Source organism: Sapajus apella, unplaced genomic scaffold, assembly GCF_009761245.1.
Source record: "Sapajus apella isolate SASKATOON/1434 unplaced genomic scaffold, GSC_monkey_1.0 scaffold9, whole genome shotgun sequence".
NCBI lineage: Eukaryota > Metazoa > Chordata > Mammalia > Primates > Cebidae > Sapajus > Sapajus apella.
The window spans coordinates 18,598,634-18,617,468 of NW_022436949.1; the positions used below are offsets into that span (position 1 = coordinate 18,598,634).

An 18,835-nucleotide genomic window follows, 5' to 3' on the forward strand; every position below is an offset into this window, starting at 1 on the left:
TGATGAGACACTAAACATGAACAGAAAAACTCAAAAAATTTAGCTATGCCACAGTAAACTCCTTACCTTCACAAGAGTTTCATCACTCCCCCTGCATAATAACTAAGCTGGTGAAAAACTGTTACTACCCATGCCTGATTAGAGAAAATGGGGAACAATATTGAGCCATAAAAACGAATGAAATTCTCTCATTTAAGGCAACATGGATGGAACTGGAGGATATGATGTTAAATGTAGTAAGACAGAAAGGGAAAGTTAAACACTACATGTTCTCACTTATGTGGAAGATTCAAAAAGTACATGTCACAGAAGTAAAAAGTAGAACAGTGGACACTAGAGACTGGGAAGGGCAGGGAAAATGAGAGAAGAGGGAGAGATTTGTTAAAGGATACAAAATTACAGCTAGATAAGAGGAGTCAATTCACATGTTCTATAGCATTATAGGGTACCTATAGTTAATAATATGTGATATAGTTTCAAATAGCTAGAAAGGATATTATTTAATGTTCCCAACACAAAGAAATGATAAATGTTTGAGATGATGAATATAGTCATTACCCTGATCAGTATCACACATATTATATCACTATGTACCCCATAAATATGTGCAATTATTATACGTCAATTTTCTAATAATTTTATTAAAAATAAACACAGATGGGCAAAGTTAAGAACTACCCCACCAAGGCACATCATGAAAAATGTGCCAATATGATAACAAGTTATTCATACGTAACATAAGGATGCCAAATACCAAAGTATAATACTTTTTTGCTGTGAAAAATAAATAATAATAATCTAAAGACATCAAAAAATGGCAAACTACCTGGATGGAAGAACATACACAAGTGAGTCGTTGTCATGGGATGATGACGCTGATTCCAGAGACGAGCACGTGAAGAATAAGTTCCTAGTCCCCAACTTTCCATAGTTGCATATCAGTTTAAAACTGGAAAAAAAAACTTGTTACAAACTGCCTAGGGTAGGCTTTATTTACTACATAATACTGTTTAAACCCCAATCATATGCCTGGTTAAATGGTTTTTAAGCTACTGAAAACAACCTATTGAAATTTATAGGGAATTATAAACAAGCCATAATCAATGTAGCTTATTCTGACAGTATTATCGAGATGAAATTGTGAAACAGGTATGGCAGGTGAACTAGAATTTGTCAAGAAAGAACTGGAATTATAATAGATAATAATCCAACATCCTTATACATTTACTTTCTCCCCACTGAGGACCATCGATCTAAAGGTATAAACTACATTAATAAATTAACATTACAATTTTAAATATTATCTTATAAGCACACTATGACCGTATCTGTACTGTTTGTTGTGTGATAAGAGTCCCTGTGATGATAACGAACCCGTTAGCGTTGTTCAGTCTCCTCCCGCCATCTTGGAGCCTGCTGGGAAGAGGACTTGTAAAGAAAACGTGTGGAAGGCTGTGGTCGAAGGCCATTTTTACCGGCTATAGGTGGGGTGGGTCTCCAGAGCCAAAAGGAGCACACTCTTCTTAAAATTGAAGGTGTTTATGCCCAAGAAGAAACCGAATTGTGTGCGGACAAGAGATGTACTCATTTACACAAAGCGAAGAACAGCACAGTGACTCCTGGCAGCAAATCAAACACAACCGGGCCTCTACGAGGAAAGCTCACTCGGGCGCACAGAAACAGTGGCAGGGTTCCTGTCAAACTCCGAAGCCGTCTTCCTGCTAAGGCCATTGGACACAGAATCCATGTGATGCTGTACCGCTCAAAGGCTCAGACTCACGAAAATAAATAAACAAAAACGGGTTTGTCAAGTCGGCCAGGCGCAGAGGCCGAGGCGGGTGGATCACCTGAGGTCGGGAGTTTGGAGACCAGCCTTGGCCAAGATGGTGAAAGCCCATCTCTACTAAAAATACAAAACTTAGCCCGTCGTGGTGGCGCTCACCTGTAATCCCAGCTGCTCAGGAGGCTGAGGCCCGAGAATCACCTGAACCCGGGAGGCGGAGGTTGCAGTGAGCCAAGATGGCGCCTCTGCACTCTAGCCTGTGGGCGACAGAGGCAGACTCCACGCCAGATAGACGATAGATCGATAGATCCATCAATAGATAGTCTTTGGTTAAGTACTATTTGAATAGGACACTACAATAGGAAATGAAAGTTTCAGACTGAGATTTCTTGTCAGCTCGTACCTGACAAGTACCTCTGCTTGTCAGGTACCAGCTGTGAAACCTGAAGCAAGTTAAGTAGCTGCTCTGATCTTTAATGCCCTTATCTTTAAAAGTAACGGTTAGAACCTGTTTCTGATAGCCGTTACCGGGAGGGAAGGTGACCACATACCTAAAACCCTGAATATAATCCCGATCAAATACTAAACACTAAAAATAGTAGCATGTAATTATCAAACTGCAAATACATATACTATTTTTGATCGGACCATTCAATTTAAATGTTTAATTATAATGCATAATTTAAAATTAAGCATTTGGTGACCTTTCATAACTAATCTGATAGCCAAACCTTAATTAATAATAATAAAGGTAAAAAGAAAACTTCAACCCTATAAAATCGTATAAGTATATGCATATATGAAGTCTACATGTTTATGCTTAAACTACCATAAGCATATGAGAAGCATTCAGGAATTAAAGATATCTTATAATTCTTAAGAACTAGTGTTATATATGTTTTCATTCGTTTTATTCCCATATAAACATCTAAAAGATATGTATTTGCATTCATATTTTAATTTCTTGGTCATAATCAAAATGCACCATAATTACGAATTTCATAAGATCATTTTCAAGTAATTCAATAATATGCAAACAAAATTCTTATAAGTCAATTGCATTTGTAATGAGTGCCTACTATGTGCTAGAAAGTATCTGAGGGTTTTAGCACAAATAGATATAAAACTATACTCCAAAATAATCCCAGGGAAATAATTGTTAATTACTAGAAACTGAATTCATTCAAGTTATAAAGTCTATTTATGACCTAGAAAAATTGCCATATCACCTTCTATCAGCAAGTAGCCATATGGCTACATTTAAAAATGTTAACAGTTATCAGAAATATTTCACAATTTTTAGTACATAAGTGAAAATGCAACAAAAGAAATTCACCTCGATTTCTTCTCCTGTGGTGAATTTTTGATATGAGAGGCTTTATGTAGCCAAATGCCATGGAGAAAATCAATTAGATCTGGTTTTTTTTTTTCATTTTTTTTTTTATTTTTATTTTTTTTTAGATCTGGTTTTAACAACCCACTAAATTTCACAATATAACAAGAGACAAACAATGTGTATTACATAAGGCACTGCCATAAATCTACTGACAAAGGAAGAACAATAGTATTCTGATATAGCTAATATTATATTATATTGATGGTTCACAAAATATTGAACAGGCACCAACTTTCTGTTAAATGGTTGAATGCCTATCTCAAATTGATTTTCAAAATGGGAGACTTCAGAAAATAATCATTTACGGGATCTTGAGATGCTTGGTACAGAATAATTATAAATTTTGTACTTAGTTTAAGAAAATTCTGGAGACTTAGCCATCATAGAATGCTCTAGCCTAATTAAAGAAATGAAAGATTCAATAATACTCACTTTAATCTTCTACAGAATCTGCTGTTTTCATAGAGAATTGCATGACAGTTACTTATAGATATTGAAGCCATTATCCCCCCTCTTTTACATATGCTATGACTATGTTTGTCTTATCTTGCTTCTCAAAAATTTAACAATGTTAATCTATCATTCAAATTTTCTTTGAAAGTTAATGCTAATAAGGTTTTAATAAATGTTATATGTATATAAAAACTTTGTAATTTTTCAGAATTCACAATTTCTTTTGTTATAATTTAATTGGTATTTCCATAGAAAGAAGAGCAAAGTGTGATAGCAAGAACAAAAAGATTTTTCTTCCTGCTTTGTAAGCTCTTCTTGTAGAAGAGTTTTAAAAATTCAGTTGGGAATTCTAAACAGGTAACTTTTTTTTTTTTTTGAAACAGAGTCTCACTCTGTCACCCAGACCGGAGTGCAGTGTCACTATCACAGCTCCCTGTACAGCCTAGACCTCCCAGTTTCAAGCAATCCTTCTGTCTCAGCCTCCCAAGTACCCTGGCTAATTTTTTTAAAAATGTTTTTTGTACAGATGGGGGAGTCTCACTATGTTGCCCAGGATGGTCTGGAATTCCTATGCTTAAATGATCCTCCCACCTTGGCCTCCTAAAGTGCTGGGACTATAGATGTAACCTACCTCACCTGGCCCAGATGACAACTCTTGAAACACACCTTACAATTTCTGAAGTGGTTTCAAATAACTAATTGCATTCCTGTCTTCACAGCCTTCTGAAATGAAGAGAAAATTTATTTGCATTATTCCCACTTTACATTTGAGAATCTGGAGTTTCAGGTTGACTAATCCAACATTGCTCTTCTAGGTAATTCACATAATTGGAACTTATAATCAAGTTTCTTGACTCTTGTTATGACTCTAAGGTGTCTATACATTAGTTAATCTAAAATCTAGAGGTATTGTGATAATAAAATACTTCCCTTGGATATTAATGACAATTTCTTTTGAAATAACGTAATGATATTTTTGTGGGAAACATTTCCTAAAAATTACACGTCTTGCTAATGCTTTAAAAACTGAGTTTTTATATATGTATTGAGAATTAAATTTTCTTGCTGCCTTACCTAACAAGTGTGAACAGGAGATGAAAATTCAGTTGACAGTCACAACTATTTTACACATTCAATTCAACATTTGACAACATGTAACAGTCTCAATACTGTGAACTCCTGTATAGTTCACTATGAGCAAGAAACCATGCTGTTACACAAGCCTGTGGATCGATTGGTCTTGGTAGAATCTTATTTTAAGACTCTTTAAAGCACTGATTTATGCACAATTGATCTGATCAGCCAGGCAGTCAATGTGATTTATTAGCTAAGATGGCCAAAACCCTTTTTTCTCCTTTTTCATGCAGTAGTAATTCACCTCATTAGAGGTGGAATCATTATAAGAAGCTACTGAGAAATAAGAAGTTGAGCCTGCTGGCCTGACTCCATATCTCCCCCCATCTATGGATCTACCAAATAGTAATAGCTAGATGCTAAGTCCAGAGCTGTTGTGCACACATGTGGAAGCCAGTGTACTAAAGACCGATGGAGTAGATCAAAGAACATTCTAATATTCCTCCATTCTGAAACATTTCCAAATAGCAAATTCATCCATTTAGCTTTATGAGAAACTCATTCATTTAGTTTCTACCACATATTTTTTTTTATTTAACTACAGTAAGACAAATGACTTGTATTACTTTGTAATTATGGTGCCTAACTGAACATAAGACTAACAATGTGTATAACAAGGGTTGGCAACCTACAGTGTACACCCAGACATGTGTACACACAAATGTATACATACACTTACACTCCTAATGTTGCACAAGATACGGTTGAACAGCCCAAACAGATCCATCTATGGACAAAATACACATTTGAATTTGCCAAGCGCTTGTATTTCCTATAATATGTTGGGGAAAGATCTATAGCTCTCACAAGTACACGTAAGTACAATGGTACAAATATTCCTTCCTTTTGTTAAAATCTATCTCCCAGCCAGGATGCCCTAAGTCCCTACTGATTACTAGATACCTACTTAAAATTTATTAAAAAATAGATAGAGAAGGAATGTAGCAGAGTAATTTATGTCCATTTCATGAGGCAGCTCTACTTTAAAACAGTATTACTCAACACCTTCAGGCCCTTCCATGCAGTCTTCCACCTTAACTCTAGTGGCCTAAACTACGCATTTCCCTTTGACTTGATAGAAGATTCCTCCCAATACAGTGATTTTGAGAGATGTGACCTGCTAACAGCTTCCTTCTATACCTTATCCTTCTCTAAAAGAATGAACTTTGCCACTTCCCCGCCCACCCCCAACCCACAACTATGAAGTCAATAAGAGGCTACTTAATACTCCACTATTAAAAGTTTAACAACCACACAACTACTCAGTACAAAAATGTTGAGGGGTAATACATTATTACATTATATATGTGCTACATAAATTGTGAAAAGTTTGGATTTAAAAATTCAGATTTACTTAAGCCCAGTTATATAATTTCTATACAGAAGTACATATGGGCACTATCTTTGAGTTACTCTGAGAAAAGACTCCGTTAGAATATGCTAAATGAATGCACAGTTTTTAAGCTGAGCACTATTTCAATAACTTTAAAATGCAACAACAAGACAGTTTGTAAATATGTAAATATTTTAATAACTCTTTTAGGAGTTACAGTATGACCTATCCTTATTACCAAATAAGCAATGTGAAATGACAAAAACTTTAGCTATTGAACTGGTTCAAAAGAAATGCAATGTGTGTATGTGCTAATTTGTGCTATGATATGTACATCCATGAGTATGCTTGCAATCACATATTTCAGGGCCAGAAATCTTTACTGAAAGGTTTCCAGGTGAACATTTTTCAGTGTCAGAACATCAGTAAGAGGAAATATAATCTAAGATCTGGAGTTCTTATTCTCATCAAACATCTGCTGTTGACCACATAAACTTTTTCTTTAACCTTCTTCTTAACAGAGATTAATCAAAGGCAAGTAAGCTTCTCCTGATTTAAATTTTTGTTTCAAAACTTTGGCTGGATTATTATTTTAATAATTACCTATCTACTGCTACAGTTAAAACTCCATGTTTAAATACATTTTATAATTCATATTATAATTTACATTACATTTAGTATATTACATTATAACTAGTAAATAATGATGTTATTGGCCAATTTGATTTATTTATTATGCCCCATTCTTGAAATAAAACTTTGCCTATGTTATTAATGGCTGAAAAGAATAGTTTCTTTTTCTTTAGTTAATTATATTTTCTTAGTATCAGTTTTATAAATAGAACAAGATACTCCAGGGAGAATACTGAGCTGGTATACAGTGGCCTTCTTGTTATTGAAATCATTCACTTTTTGGACTTGTGAACCACACAGCCCCCGCAGCTCAGCAAATTCTAGCATAGCACATGCCAAGTCATGTCTTACTGCTTTCACATAGTCCTCACATTCTACACCCCCACCCAATATAGCTAAATAGCTCAGTATTGATAGCATAGCAACAACTGACATCATAGTCTATGGAATACAGCCCTGCCATCAAGCACATGTTGTTACTATGTGAATATAAATTCATCTAAAACTTGGGACTACTTGGGATGAATTTTTAGTTTTAGAGACTCCAAAGATTCTTAATATTGTCTTATGCAATTTTGTTCAAAAATTGATATGCAGTCTAGTCATTCTCAGTGGCTTCTGCATCCATTTAAACAGTGAGTGTACAGTCTCCACCTAGTTAAACTACACATTTACATGGTGAGAGCGCCAATGGGTATGTTTCATCAGACATTCCTGGGAGCTGTCTGGCCAATAGGAGTGGTTTGAAACGGTTTTCTAATCACTGTTGAAATCACTGATAGTACTGTCTGTCCACACTATGACAGACAAAAGCTGAAATGTATTAAACATAGCAATCCATCATCCTGCAGATGGGAAGCAGGAGCCAGCCGAGTTCAGAGGCAGTGACTACCCGCTGCTTAACAAAGGCGGGAGTCCTGACAGTTCAGTCCCTTCCTTGCTCTTGGAGACCACCCCTCCATCTGAGATGAATGAGTGTAATCAATGAGGGAGAAAGCCTGCTGAGGACCTCAAATCCAAACATTGTTACATTTAAAGTGCTGCTTTTTTTTTCCTAATCAGAACTGTTGCTTAAACAGTGTTCTCCAACTCCAAGAAGATAGGCATTTAAGTAAATGAATGAACAAATGAACTATAGATTTAAGAAGCCTATCTTTAGAAAATACTGTCCTGGTATACCATTAAAATTTAGAGAGCTAGCTTTGAAATAAAGCTATGATCCTAATTCAGAGGAAGTTTTTTAAAAAGTCACCCAATTAAGCGTTAGTTTATATTGTATGGAGCAAAGGAAAAGCAATGTTCTCTTTGAATGACCAAGACATTATTTTTAAATAAGCACCAAATACAAGTAAAATGCTATTGGCTAAAGTTCAATTTGTTTTGCATACTTGTTTCTAATAAGGACCTATGAGCCACAAAATAGCCAAAGGGAGGGAAAAAACCCTCAACTGCTAACAGCACATTAACAAAGTATAGAAACGAAAGACACTTTTCTTTGGATTTCAGCCTTGTCATTTCCAATTTTCTGCTCCTTGGACATGCTTGTATTCAAATTCTGGAACATCTATTCAGCATATCAATCCTAATTAGACAATCTGGGTCTGGAAAGGATGAGAGTTGGGTCATTTGCATAATTTAATCATAAATACTCAGTGATACATATTTCCAAATGCATTTGTACAATTATCTTTTCATCCTTGGGGCAATGGTATTAATATGATTAGGCAATATTTCTGGAAAAAACAGACAAGTATGCACTCTTTTTAACTGCAGCTTAGGGCGATATGAAAAATTAATTAATTTCTGAAGAAAATCAATTTCTCTACGTGACCACATTAGACATTGCTAAACCAAGACTCAGAAACCTCTCTCAATCACTACATTTTATCAGGCCCTTCTAAATTCTGATTAGTATGTGAACAGTTCAATAGAAAAACTGGTAATGTATCAAAGAGCATCTTAAATTTTGAAGAGATCTTTCTGCCTGCTTTCTTTTAGGGCATACCACTCTGCTTTACTTTAATGCATTGTTATTTAACCAGTCAATGAGAAGCCTGTGCTTTTGGTGTGAACTCATCTTGAGTGATCTTTTATTAATGTACATTAAGCAACTTCAAGGACAACAGGATAAGGTTACTTTTGAAAGGCTTTCTCAAGAAATGGATTTATATTCATCTAAAATAATCTTAATTTACATGACACTGTTTATTATCAGAAATATTAGATAAACCAAGTCCTCTTAAAAAGTACGATTTTTATAAGAAAAATTGTACACACATTGTAACATACTTAGTGGAGATCTAAGAACCCAGGTGGCTAATCTGATTTTTTAAAAAGAGATTCTGCTTTGTATGTTAATTAGTACAAAAGAAAGAAGTTGCATTTGTGAGTTTAAATGCACTATTCTTCTCTTTTCAATCAAATGAAAAAAATAGAAATTGCTGCATGCAAATATTCAATATTCATTTAATTTGCATAAAGGTGCTTGAACAAATTTTTGATTCTAACAAGCTCATTCTTCATGCGTTTTGTCTTTCATCCTAATCTAGCATCTGTCATTCCTTTTTGAAGTTATTATCGGCCCAATTCCCTCTTGGACATGGTTGCTGGGTGACCGGTATCTTAGCACCCACTTTGACAGGAACAGATGTGAAACTGATCAAGAGATTTCCCAGGGGTACCTGAAATCACAAACAACTTTTGTGAAAAACAAACAGCATTCCTGTCATGGACCTTATTTAACCCACTCTCCAAAAAAAAAAGAGCAAAAAAGTTTACTCCATATCAAATATACCATTTTAATTTTATTCCCTAAGCTTGGAATAAAATACTGTAATTAAGTAAAATTGTATTATTTTCACCCTTTTGAATTTAAGAAATCTGTTCTAAATAATAGCTCAAAAACCTAGAGTTTGTTTTGTTTTTGGCTAGATGTTTACAGGTAAATTTCATGGTAAAGTGTTTCTATTTCATGCACAATTTCACTAGAGTTTCAAAAAAAACAGGGTGGGTTATGATGATAATTTAGATGATAAGGGTATTTAAGAAGATGAAATTTAGTTTGGTGTCTAAAGGCTTCCTATTTTGAGTATCACGTACGATTCTGTGCAGTATTAAGGATTACTCTACTTTTAGAGGACTGCCTACAAAATAAAACTTCCCCTCTCCTTTCATGCATTTTATAGCAAGATTTTTTTAACATGTCTTTATTTCCAGTTCATGTGGTGTGTAACATCAGCCATTATTGGAAAGAGAGCTAGAACGTACCTCTGAAAGACAAAAAAGGTCATAGGAACTTCCTATCATCACCATTACAAAAGTCAGATTAGGTTGCCTTTTCTGAAATAGATTCTTTTTAAGACCAACCTAATGATCTTATGATCTACCTACTTTCCTTCCTTCCATCACAGTTAGAGAGAGTGGATTCAAATAGCCATATTAAATCACCATGAAACTAGCTGGGGTAAACTTTCAAATGAAATAAGATATATAATTAAATATTGGTATTTCATAAATATCGCATCAAGTGATATTAAGAAACAGCCGAAGATCTGATATGATTTTTTGTCTTCATTTAAATGATAAGTATAAGGGCAAGGCAGAAAAATTGTTAACTTACAGTAAAAATAAGTGCTTGTGGGGGTTTTGTCACTTAGCAGCCAATAGAAAAAGAATAAACAACGCATGTTTAAAACTCCAGACAATTTTTCCTTGATGATCATGACCTATGATAATAAGAAAAGTGGCATACCTTCCATTGGCAATTTTGGCATTTTCCTCTATTCCACGAATCAATTTAGTGTAATTATTATTAGGAACTTTTATGTTTGGGTCTTACTGGGAAATAACCAATAACCACTTATCCAAATGGTTTTTTTCTACGTCAAGTGAGAAAAAAGTGAAAAGTATTTGGAATTCCTTTTAACTTTTAATTTGAAAAGAAATTTACTCACCTGAATTTCAAAACCCAATGATGAAATTATTTAACCATCATAATTGTAATAGTATATACATGTATTGCCTTATCATCTATAAAGTATTTTTTGTGTATATAACATTGAGAGCAAGTCATTCTATATGGAGAATTAGGTCTTCATTCTGTAATCTAATGGTCGTCATTTAATACTGTCAAACAAGTGAAGATGCTATAACTTTGCCCATTTATATCCGTTATCCATTTGCATGTATATAACATAGCATAGTCCAAAAATGAAGCAAACTGCTACACATCTAAATTCTTCTTTATTTTGAAGAAATTGTTAACTTCAGTTTTCCAGCTTAGGCCCATTTCACGTGAGTAAAGTGAATCCAAATAAAATAAAAATTTCTTTAATGCATTCAGTTTATCAGCAACCACCTTCATTTATTATTAGTAGCAAAAGCAGCATTCTGGAAACACTGTCAGGTGCTCCAACTAAAACCAAAATAAGAAACATAACTATTTAAAATGTGACTCTAAGAAAAATGAAATATATTCCTAGAAAAATCCTTATTCAGATATGTTGTTACAAGGAAAACTTCCTTAAAAAAGTTTCTTCTCCTACTTGGACTGACTCATTAGTAAAGGGAAATTGATTAAAAAGTACAAAATAATTGTTTCTATATTTAATTAAATTTGCATTTAAATTCCTTAAATCCAGAATGTATACGTAAAAGGAAGAATTTCGTTTTAAAAAGTAACATTTTAAGAGTATGAGAAAACTTAAATAGCTGCAGAATGTTGATGGCACTTTGGCTTATCTGTGAAATATCACTGATGAATAATATTTTTAAAATTTCCTAAGACTATCAAGGTACTAAATATGGTAGTCAAACAGGTGTTAACAGAAAGAAAAATCAAATTTGACCCAGAAGGCTCCAATATTAAGGTTTGAATTGGGATCAGTTCATTCCTTTCCCATGGGGTAACTTGTATAAATGTAATTCTATGGTTTCATAAAAGCAGGTCAAGTTTCTGTCCCTGGGGGTCTTTTGGCAATTTGAAGCATGGAAGCACTGTTCCTGGCTACAAGTTCAAATCTGCATGTACCATACTGTCAACAGTGGGTAAGAAAAAAAAATCAGTGAACAGCAGACATATATTCATCTTTGATTACAGTACCCACTTATCAGAGCATTCTTAGAGGGTACAAACACAGGTGTCAGAGATGAAAATCGTAAAGTATTTTGAAACCATTTTCACTTACTTATACTTTTCCCTACCAGAACATGCAAAAAGTGATGGGAAATATTTGTATTTATGTAGATATCTAAATGCAAAGATGAACTTTTTACTGAATACTGTGTACAATTTTATATTTTGTGCAAAGTTTTCTTTTTTAATTTCATAAGCTTTAGCTGAGGCAGAAACTTTTAAGTCATCACTGTTTTATAAGCTTCTTTCTACGTTGCAAAAAATGTATGCATGCTTGCACTCTTGCCGATGACGTAATGACTCGACATATGCCATGGAATTATTGAGAAAGTAATTGATTTCAATTTAACGGGATCTTTACCAGGTGTTTTCAAAGAAAATTATAGTCCACTGCAAGAAGTGGTAATACACATCTTCTTACGTAGACCTGTAGATTAACCCGCTGACCTCATTCCTAACTCATCTCATTGATGGCAAAGCTTTTAGAACAATCTCTTTTCCTTCATGTTATGAAATTGTTTTCTTATCGTTTATTCACTGATTCTAAAGAATATGCTTGTTCTGAGCACAAGAAGTAATGAAAAATAAACAATAAAAGAAATAGAGCAAGGGCATCAAGCACATTTAGTGTCATTTAATAATGTACAGATTATAATACCCAGTAGTTTAATATCTATTTTATACAACTAAAATAATCCTCATATATATATATATTTTTAAACAGAGAATTTAAAGTACATCATCATAAAAAAGATTTAGGAAAATTAACCTAAGTTTTTAATCACTGTCCTAATAACCCTACAGCCTTGCATAATTAGATCTAAAATATTTAAGTATAAACTACTTCTTTTACTCTAAAATTAATTATATTTTTTCTGTTGTAATTCAGTAAAACAGGTCCTGTTTTATGTATTGTTTTATGTTTTTACGTACCAGAAAAAAGTAAAATTAAAGCCAACTTGATTTTCTAACTTATTTGTCCTATGGCCCTATATCCTACAAGTGTGTATGCATGTCTGCATGTGTGTGTGTGAATGTATTCCTACAAACATATACGTATATGTAAAGGCTTTTCTACCAAACATATGACAATTGTTTAAAGCACAAATATAAACTACAAATGAGCTAATGAATACATATAAAAATATTCACCACAGGTTCTCTAATAAAAATTTTTCACTTGTTGCACACGCAAGTACATCCATCCTCATATAAAATGTGAGACAGGTAATATGAAAAATAAAAGTGCTCCAAGTTATTATTTTAAAATCAAATGGTACTATTTAACTGGTAAGTGCCTAACTCAAGAAGATAATAACATTTTGACGAATCAAGTTAAATAAAAATCCTAAATTTTAAATATAAAATAGAAAGTAATATTGTGGAATGTATCAGTACATTTTAGCAGAACTGTGATGAGTTCAAAGATTTGTTATACCTTAAGTGATTTACTTTGTTCATACATAAACAAAATGTTTTTAAAATATAACACTATGAATAATACAGTCCATTTACTGTTGCTATTAATAAAATTTCAGGATACGGTTTAAGATTTTAACAAAATACTCCATCTGCCTGATTCACTGATAAATGAATATAATGCAGTATTTCTTAGTTAACATGTTCTAGAGATTTATTTTCATTGCCTTTGCTTAAGAAATGACCAGTATCCCTTAAATTGAATTAATGAATATTTTCTGCAAATGCTTCTATATGCTTCCATAAGATAGCTCCCTTTCAACTAGTACACTTTCTTTCTTAAGATATATTTTGTTTGCCCTTGAGGAAAAATAAGGTTATTTTTTTCTTGTTGTGACTGGAAAGGCAATCTAATTATTTAGAAACGTTTGATACCATACAAATTCAAAGATCACTTAAAACTGTGACTTTTTAACACTTAATGTTTACCACTCCATTCATATATACTAAGGAAGGAAAAACATTTCACAATTATTCAGTGTTACCAATCAACATCAACCAATATATTATGTGGCCTATTGCAGTACTCGCTTCATGAAAATCATGCTTTTATTAAGAGTATAACCATATTTTTTTCTCAAAAATATAGGCTACCTTCAAAATCCACTGCAGGATTCTTAAAGGTCTACTTATAGTCAAATCAAACTACATTTATTTATATTTTTCAAATAATAGAAAATATAGTCACCACATTGTACAACTTTTTCTTCCTATCTAACTGAAGTTTTGTAACCTTAGACCAACAACTCTCCAGCCCCTGGTAACCACCATTCTACTCTGCATCTATGAGTTCAATATTTTTGGATTCCACGTGTAAGTGATATCATGCAATATTTGTCTTTCTGTGCCTGGCTTATTTCCCTTTGACTTCCTGCTAGAAAATGGTAAGGTATCCCAAGTATTGCCTTCAACCTATACAATATATTATTATAGATGCTTCAGTTAAGCACTCTCTCTCCCTGTCTCTCACTATCAATCACTAATCTAAAACTTTTTTAAAAAGTAACTGGCTAATCAGTGTGTTGCTGTGCTTGTAGTTTATGACACTTCAATATATTTATAACAACAAAAAAGACCAATTAAACAATGACATAGTGAGATTTCCAGTTTAATGAGTCGTCTTTGACAACTTCCAATCAAGTCACATACATTTAAATGTGCAGAAGAATCCCAGCTTGAAATCCTGGACCAATTCCAAGCCAATTTGGATCAGAAAGCAACAGGACCACACCTTTAACACAATGTAGTCATTGGCAAATCTAGTGTCCAATTTAGAAAAAATGAAAGATGAGTTTTTTTTTAATAGGTGAATTCAAATGTTTTTCTCTTATAAAGGAAATCTATGCCCGAATAAACAAATAAATTTTAAATGCATCTGGTTCAAGGTCCGTGACTTTGGATCAAGTGGTGATTTGGGTCATTATATATAATATGACATATTTTTTTAAATTTGATATTTATCTGTTATTCATTCAACTAATTTTAATTCTATAATGAATTTGAAAAACAATGACCTTGTTTTTGATTGTCTAATAACTAATTTATAGTGGACTGAAAATCCTTTTCATTGTCATTTGTACATTTGTATACAATCATTAGCTGCCTGAAACTAGCAACAATGGACACACTTTTAACAGATTCTCAGAAACCTCCTTAAAATGAATAGGTGTATCAAATAAAGTGATCCACCAGTTAATCTAATAATACCTAATTAGTGAACCAAATATAAATATCTTATCCTTAGTATTCTTGTTTTCCAAAGCAATAATTTGGTAAACTTAACTATACTATTCTAATGAAGTCATTCCTGTATGTGACATATGCTAAAAAGCAAATATCAGCAAATAAAAGTTAGTTACAAGAAGGCCACAATAGCAAAAATTACTTTTTACTAGAAATACTTTTGGCAAATTGAGAAGAAGGAAACAAGAAATTTGAGCAAAATGTAGGTTTGCACAGAACCTCTGCTATGCCTGAGATATACATTTCTCTGCAGATCAGAGCCTTTGCTATTACACTTATCTGAGCTCCATTAGATGGACTTTTAATTCATAGTTTTCTTCATTAAAAATTTAATTATTGAACTTAAAAAGCACAATAGAGAAGGGTCTCCTTAATGCAGTCCCAAAGCCTGAAAATATGTTTATTCTTAGCTAGAATATTCAAAAAACATATACTGTATAAATATACTAATATACTACATATAACATGTAGTATTTAGACATACAAGTGTGTACACACACACACACACACATGCACGCACGTACATATACATGTCTCAAGCTGGCCAATCACAATGCATTACCTCAGTAAGAAAATGGCACATGCTGGCATATGCTAAGGTCATTCTATTTGTATAACAATTGAAACATAAAATGATAAAAACTTTATCTTAATATGTTTTTAAATACCCAAGCCATTAATATCAATTTTTACATTTCCTGTTATTCTTAAGATATATAACTTGATGTGACTTTTTTTTTTTTTGGTGAACAGCTGAAAAGGAAATACTTGAAAGATAAATTCAAACAAAGTTTAACTTTTTAAAAGAGCCAGGTAACAAAATCCTTAAAATAAAAATGTTTAATGAAAGCTAGATGACTCACCTGTACCTATTTAGAAGGCATAATTCATACTAATTTCTTCAGACAAGGATTCAAAGGGAGACAGTTTACAACCTGTGAGAGTTTCAGTTCCTATTATACTTTGCAATAGTTGTTTTTTATGTTGCTAATACAATGCAATTTAAATGACCATTTTACTTGATTGACAAAAGCAATTGTAAGAAGCAATTTAATAAAATAATGTAGAAAGATAAAATAATACGAATTGATAGTTAAATCACAAATTGTTCTTAAAATAACAACTACTTGGTTGCACATTAAGCTAATTTACAAATGCTACTTATATTCTAAAAACAAAACATCAAATGAGAAACAATAAAGCATATTATGTTTTCGTATGCTGGTGAATCACACATAGTAAATCGCCAAAGACAAGAGTGATTTATGCTCAAATCCTGCCAAGACTTTAGTCAATATAGGGTGTCACATCTCAGGGGGATGGGGGATGTAGTGAGGCGAAAAGAGGGTGGCTAATATTTGTCTCAGTAATTGACATGGAACTTGAGTGAAATTTAATAGAACAATCTGCCCCCAAAAAAAGCAGATTTGGACTAAAAAATGAAGATTTTAAAATTATGTGTCAAATGTGAATACCAGAAATTTTCTGGGGAGAAAAAGCCTTTCGTGTAGTTTAATTTTATATAATATTTGAAGCTTCACAAAATAAAACATCGTATGTGCAAAATCAAATTTCTTACATCAGAACATTAAATGTGGAGTTCAGAAAGTATAGTGTCATCTTAACCATGTTCACTTTTTACAAAAATAACTACAATATCGCACACTAACTCCCAGATAAACAACAGGTTTAAAAGAGATTATCCAAGTAACTCAACAACTTAACATACTGCAATATAATTTGATTGAACAAGGTAAATCCTAGGTTAAAATATTCTTATATTTTATTCATATACTAGTTATTAAAGTGTAGTTTGCTAATACTTATTTTAAAGCATACAGAAATAAGTTGTGGAACCAAACAAACTTTCATATTTAAGCTTTAGTCTTCTAATTATGCCCTATTCTTTTTGAAATGATATAAAATGAGACATTAAGTTTTATTGGAAGCATTAATCTACTGTAATACAAGCAGAGTGTCTCTTCATTTGAAGCAATTCTTTAATTTTTCTGTGCCAACTATCGTAATTATCTGTTAGAAGCGAATCTGTATTTGTGTTAAACTTTCTACATCAATGCAGAAGTCTGTGCTATTGAAAAGCAGACAACAGGACAAATGTTAAATACATACAGACTGGTTCGGTTTGCCACCTTTATTAAAACTCCTAAACCACCCCCCCAAAAAAAAGAGTCAGGAATTAGAAAATATTTTGTACTTCTTATACTAGAATTTCATTCATATATTACTACTGAAACATAAAAGTCTTTTAATATTTTGTCCATGAGTGGTATTTTAAGACAAAAGAATTCTGTTTGTGAATATATGTATGTGCCTATAAAATATATGATGAGACTAGCTGGAATCTGTTTAAGTTAAAAACCCCTTAAATCTAGGGTTACTTAGAACCTACATCACAATATTGTCGGAAAGATCCTGAGACAAAATTATCTCCTGACAATAATGAAAGAAATGAGTATTTTAGACGACATAATAAAAGAGTCACTTTTGTAAAACCCTGAATTCATGGAAAATTGAATCTTAACCCAAATCTACAAAAAAGGAATTGACTCATACAAACAAGAGATTTGACCATGTACATAATTACTTTTCTTTTTTTGTTGTTATTTAACGGTAAGCAATTAATTAACTGACCTCTGTTGCAACAGCCAAGTTCATGCAACTAATGTTTAGTTTTAAAATAATAATTGGAGGAAGCTGATCAAGGACAGACTTTGCCCTCTGACAACTTTTAGATATATTTCCTTACATTGCTTTCATGTTTTGAGACCTTTATTTTTTAGCTTTGCTGTCTTGCAGGTAATAGTCTCTTTTTCATCTCCTTGTGGTAATGACAGATGGCTTCAACATTTATTCTAGTTTTCATAGATAGCATACTAATGCAATAGCCCCAAGCAAATTAAATCCACTCGAAGGTTTGCTACCAACTTACTGAGCCACTTTGAGCAAGTTTATGAATCCTACTTTTCTGTAGCATCATTTCGGTTCCTCAAAATCCCTGGTATTATTATTCCATCCTATTAAGGGATAGATATAGGTTCTGTAAAATGCTGAGAGTGCTAAAATTTGATGTTTCTCATTTTATATATATTATAATGTGTGCATATATAAATTATATACACACATATATATGTGTATATAGTAATTGTATATAGTTTGCCTTCTTGCTCAGTTTCTCTTATACTTTACATAAACTATTCCCTTAGCCTGTTAAGTAGCTAGAAGAGAAAGAAACCCAAGTGAAAGAAATCAATACATCTAGATGAATAAAAAAAGATTCTTCATAGCAAAGATATAAACTGGACTTGAATGGAAAAAGTAATCATAGTTTTTCAAATACAAGATGCAAAACATTTCAAAGCTTTCAAAGGTAAGAAATAAGACAATAATGCTTACAATTATCATTAAAAATAGTAATATAAGGTAAACAGTATATTGGGTGAGAGGGAGTTCCATTATAAGTTCTCAATTTCTTCAATCAGTGGCAGAGTTAGGAAAACCAAGGTAGGTATTTGCAACCAAACACATTCTCAAGTTAATGACTACAATATTTGCAAGTTTGAGCAAGCTTTTTAGTTGATATATGATCAAATTCAATATTAAATGAATAAACTTCTCATATTTAACTTAAAAATAACTTAAAATAGGGTTTTAGAGCAACACATGCAATTGCAAATTATTAAGGCCAGGTGATTGAAACATAATTACAGTAAGGATGAAATATTTGTG

General features: G+C 32.7%; 1 protein-coding gene across 5 annotated transcripts in view; it reads right to left on the bottom strand.

The window, feature by feature from the left end:
- Positions 1-18,835, bottom strand: part of DACH1 (dachshund family transcription factor 1) — a 433,595-nt gene that overhangs the window by 410,659 nt on the left and 4,101 nt on the right. The window lies entirely within an intron of this gene.